The sequence below is a fragment of the Rutidosis leptorrhynchoides genome, chromosome 8, assembly GCF_046630445.1.
Source record: "Rutidosis leptorrhynchoides isolate AG116_Rl617_1_P2 chromosome 8, CSIRO_AGI_Rlap_v1, whole genome shotgun sequence".
Lineage (NCBI taxonomy): Eukaryota > Viridiplantae > Streptophyta > Magnoliopsida > Asterales > Asteraceae > Rutidosis > Rutidosis leptorrhynchoides.
This window is the reverse complement of record NC_092340.1, coordinates 236,984,649-236,990,776: the sequence shown is the minus strand read 5'-3', so window position 1 is coordinate 236,990,776 and position 6,128 is coordinate 236,984,649.

Below are 6,128 nucleotides of genomic sequence, written 5' to 3'. Positions count from 1 at the left end.
ATGCTTTAAAGTGTCAACCAAAAGGTTGGTGAGTTCATTAGTTTATCATAATCATTTATTTCCATCATTTTAATAGACCACAAGAATTTCATTTCCAGTTCTCATAAATATACGTCCCATGCATAGAGACAAAAATAATCATTCATATGGTGAACACCTGGTAACCGACATTAACTAGATACATATAAGAATATCCCCTATCATTCCGGGATCCTCCTTCGGACATGATATAAATTTTGAAGTACTAAAGTATCCGGTACTTTGGATGGGGTTTGTTAGGCCCAATAGATCTATCTTTAGGATTCGCGTCAATTAGGGTGTCTGTTCCCTAATTCTTAGATTACCAGACTTTAATAAAAAGGGGCATATTCGATTTCGATAATTCAACCATAGAATGTAGTTTCAATTACTTGTGTCTATTTCGTCAAACATTTATAAAAGCGCATGTATTCTCAGTCCCAAAAATATAAAGGGTAAAAAGGCAAATGAAACTCACCATACTGTATTTCGTAGTAAAAATACATATAACGTCATTAAACAAGTGCAAGGTTGGCCTCGGATTCACGAACCTAAATTAATTATATATAATTATGTGTTGGTCAATATTTGTCTAACAAATTAGGCCAAGTCATAGTGTACCACAATCCTAATGCTCGAGACTAATATGCAAAAGTCAACAAAAGCACATTTGACTCAAAATAATTTCCAAAAATCTATACATGATTAATATATAGTTTAAATATCGTTGTTTTATATTTTTAAATATTTTTAAAGATTTATTGGAGTAAATAATATAATTTATTTATTAATAAATAAAATTTTATATTAAATTTATATAATAAAATATACTTTTATATATATTAAGTAATAAAATTTATAGGGTTCATTTAATATCATAAAGATAATATGATAGGTATTATTAAAGTAAGTTATTAAACGTAGTAAAATATGTTTGTATCACATATTTATTTGATAAAATAATATCTATAATGATAGTAAGTAAAAGTTGTATTATTTTGTAATAATAATAATTATTATAAAAATATCAATATTTATAATTACTAAGATGACATTAGATAAAACGATAATTCTAATTATGATAACTTTAATATTTACGATAATTTTTAATATTATCTTTAAAATAATAATTCTATTTAAAATAATAATAATAATGATATTTTATAGTAACAATGACATTTCTATTAAAATGATAATTTTTGTTAAAATGATAGTTTTAATACTAACGATACTTTTAATAATAATAGTAATGATAAAAATAATAAGAACGATAATTTTATCTAAATCAATATCTTATAATATTTTAATTTCATCATGATACTCTTACCCATTATTTCCTAATCGTTTCGTTTAATAGCTTTTAATCGTCTTTTATATCGTGTTCATAATAATGATAATAATAGTAATCAAAATAATTAGGTGTTACAAATATTTGTTTTAATTACACTAATATTAATAATGATAGTTACTATAACATTATTAACGATAATACTAATAATTATCTTAATGATAATATAGTAATAATAATAATAACAATAACAATAACCATTTTTAAATAATGATATATATATTAATAATGATAATAATAATAATAATACCAATAATAATAATAATAATAATAATAATAATTGGATAATAATAATACTAATTATAACTTTAACGATAATAACGATAGTAATAATAAAAAAAATAACAATTTTTAATGATAAATCCCTTTTATTGATAAAGATAATAATAATGATAATAATAAGATAAAACTAGAACGACGATAAAAACGATGATAATAATAATCATTTTTAATAAAAATATCGAAAATTCAATTGATTATAGCTTCTAATCCGTTCATCGAAACCATTCGATATCTAAAGTAAAAGTTCTTAATTTTTCGCTAGCTTTCCAAGGACATGCATATCTTATACCTTATCTCAACCGCAAGTGTAACTAATTCAACATTCAACCTAACCTGTCTAAGGGCAATATCAAAAGTACAAGCATGCATAATCCTAAATACTCGAGCACTAGTCAGGGATACACTATTATTATGTAAAAGTTAAATTATGAGTACTCACGTATCAATATTGAGATTCAATATTGCAGGAAAGGTACGTAGACGCAACGGAAATGATAAACACTATATTGACCTCACGAGCATACCCATGAACCATACACAATCACCTCCATAGCTATAACCCATAATTTCCTTAATCCTATCCCACTCAAAAAACAATTTCGAAATCACTCGGACAGCACTCCGTCGTAATATTTTATGTATATTAATAATATCTTGAAATAATACGGAGTAAATATATATATGTAAATCGATTGAGAGAGTTTAGAGAAAAATATTTTCAAGTTTCTATGAAATAATGAAACCTATTGAATTCTATTTATAATAAATTTTTGAATTATTAAAGTGAATTATTAAAGTATGAATTATTAAAGTGAATTATTAAAGTATGAATTATTAAAGTGAATTATTAAAGTATGAATTATTAAAGTAAATTATTAAAGTATGAATTATTAAAGTGAATTATTAAAGTATGAATTATTAAAGTGAATTATTAAAGTTAAAGTAAAGTAAAAATAAAGTAAAGGTAAAGTTTAAGTATAGTAAAAGTATAAAACTATGTACGTATAATACGCGTATAAATATATATAATATTAATTTAAATCGTTATATATATAAAATAAAATATAAATATCGTTATCTTTATCATACTAGTTAAGTAATGAGTTGTCAAAAGTGGTTCTAGATATTTATAAAAGTTATATACGTTTTAATAATAAAGTTCTTTTTAAACTGAAAACGTTTTTGTACGTTTGAAACTAAATAGATCAATCGAGTCTTTATGAGATTCATTCTTCCACTATCCTTTGTCTAGTTCTCAATGATTGACAATTTATTCTTATTTATAAATCACTTTACCATTTTCCGAATATTGTTAAAATGGAAAGATTTCTCAAATCAACGTGGGCCTTTCAACAGAGACTTGTAATCATAATTCAATATATCTGATAATTCAATCATTTGATCTTATCTTCTAATTCCATTGATAAACATTTTGAAATAGATACAATCATATAAAGTATTTAATCTAATATTTTGTTTACATTTCAAGTTATAATATATATACACATATACATATATAATCATATTCGTTTAATGGTTCGTGAATCGTTGGAACTTGGTCGAGGTTGAATGAATATATGAACATAGTTTAAAATTCTTGAAATTTAACTTAACAAATATTGCTTATCGTGTCGGAAACATATAAAAATTAAAGTTTAAATTTGGTTGGAAATTTTCGGGTTGTCACAGTACCTACCCGTTAAAGAAATTTCGTCTCGAAATTTGTGTGGAAAGGTCGTGAATGATAATAAGTATGTTTTCATGATGCATACGGGCTAAAAATTAGAGTTTTATCATCAGCGAAAAATTTGGATAAACAATCCATTTATATGAAGAGTACGAATGAAGCTAACATAGAAGAGTGAAATGAGTAAGTGTAGATTCATCTTATCATTTGACGTAGATATGATTGATTACCAGATTTCAAGGGATTTGAAGAAAATCTTCTTAATAAGATTTGACTCTCCGGTAATCAAGGGAATTAGGATCCGCTTTAAATGCGATCGTCCATTTTAATTGTTCTGTCGGAGATTTTCTTATAAATTCACCTCCTTCGTTTCCTTACAACTCACACCTTCTGTTGATGCATTTTATGCAAGTCGCTAGACATCTACCCACGTCCATTGCAGGTACAACAGTTTACAGGCCACCATGATTGCTCGTTATTATCCTATACGTGTTTGTATGTGGTTACAGGAACTGCAGGAACGAGATTTAGATGTTTGACTATGTTAGACTTAGTTAGACGTACGAGTGAAGCCTCACTAGTACGGCTGACAGGCTCATACGCACGGTTGATGCTGAGCTAAGTCACAATTACAACCTAAATGAGAAGACACGAGTGAGTGATCACCCGTACGGCTGATGAAGCCAACTCGTACCTGTGATGAATGAATCGTATGGGTGAGTCAACATCAGGGGTATATAAAGTCTTATGTTCTTCATTTTAGGTTAAGCCTCTCATTTGTTACACACACTCAGATCTAGTGAGCTCCTCCAATTTTCTCTCAGTCCAAATCACCCAGGTGGTGAATAATAGCTCTAGGTGTTGATCTAATCACACTTGACTTAGTTGTGGTTTGACTAAATTAATCAAAAAAAATTAACCTATTCACTAGAGGGTTTGATTCACTTATTCCGCCATTGTGTGAGTTAAATCTGTTGATTTCTAAGTTCCTAGTCATGTTTCATCACCTTCTATTCTTTCCCCCTCAACTCATATTTTAAAGTATTCATCAATATGCTCCATCCAGTTCTGATTCTCGATATACTTCTAACTTTCATATCAGTCATTCTTCTTTTTCATCTACTGCCGGAAGAATCTATTTACTTCTACTATACTCTTGGGTTTATAGTGTTTCTAGTTCTCCCGTGTCTTTATATTGCTATATGCATCGATATATATGGTTTATAATTTCTGGTTTATCGTTGGGCTTTATATGTTCCATTATATTTCAAAGTCTCTGCTTCTGTCTTCTATAATCATTATCATTAACAGTTAATGCTCTCTTTTATTTGATACAATTTATACCCCAATTTTTATTTCGGAGTTTTGTCCTTTTGTTTCTTCTTCTTGCGATTAAGCACCGCTTGTAATGGTCCAGAATTCACAGATATGAATTTCAGAATGAACATTGTTAATGTTCTAGGAAGGAAATTGTGATGGCACGATCTTGACTTGTCAAATTACTAGAATACCTTGGAAAAGGCCGAATCATCAAGAAATATTTTCTTGATATTTTAGAGGTTAAATAGAATACAAGAGTCGTATAACATGGCACATGATGATATTATGATCTGTGAATCATCACGTTCCATTTAGAAACTCAGCATGACTTACTGTAATATAATCACGTTGATCAAGTGTCATTATATTATACTAATTCATGCTTCAGTTCCCAACACTACTTCAAAATATTCCTATTTTAAACTTGAATGTTTCAGAATTTAGAAACTAAAATACTTTCTTTTATGATGTAATACAGATAGTGCGAAGAGGTAAATGATTTCAAATAAGAAAAATTAAGAAAATATCTTCAGAAATATGGAGGATATTTATAATGAAAGATATGATGATATTTTAGAATTTCTAATATCAGAGGATGATGAAGAATATTGTTCGCAGGGGTTTAGAGTCAGGAGCAAGGTATTCGTTAATGACTTCAGCAGGTACTGAATCATTTGGATCCTTTGAAGTCAGGTTCAGTCTTTGTAATTTGTCCAAAGCCTCCTTCCTACTTTGCTCAATCCGTTTTCCAGTTCCAAAACTTCTCTTTTTCTGCGCTTTGCCAGCACACTTCATCATTATCATTCAGCTTTTACCGTTTAAATTCGTTTTTAGTTTTTGTTGCTTCATCAGCATTTTTTCCATTTTCGGAGAACCAATTCTTAGTTCGGAGTGTTTTTCAGAAACTTCACATTCAAATTAAGTCCAGAAGATAGACGTTATATATACACATATAACTGTTGGCGTAGACATGCTGCGAGATTTCAAAATACTGATTGCTAATTCCCAATGATTCGTATGGCAATTCTCATTACAAGATGCAAATGAGTAAATGATGGGGTTTCAATAAATAATTATAATGACTTTTTGGAGAGGCTAAAGTCAAAGGGTAATGAAGTTGTTTGTACATATGCTAATAATGTGGTGGAATGTAAAAGGTTCCCTGGTAACGATGGTGTATATCTCAAGGTTATAATAAGGTTAGTCAGACTGAAAAGTCGAAGTTGACTTGCTGGAGCTGTGACAAAACTGGCTACTTTGAATAGGAGTCGCAAAGTTATTTTTGCTAATAAATGCCAAAGAATCTGATGCGGATACGTTGTTTGAACTTTTACTTTGGTTTCAAGAGTTTTTCGGGTACATAACTGTGGGTAACATGTGGTTGGATCATCATATCGATTGCTCATCATTCGAAGTGTCTTCAGAAATTTTCGAAGGGTTTGAACACAGATTGTAATCGTTAACATACATTTG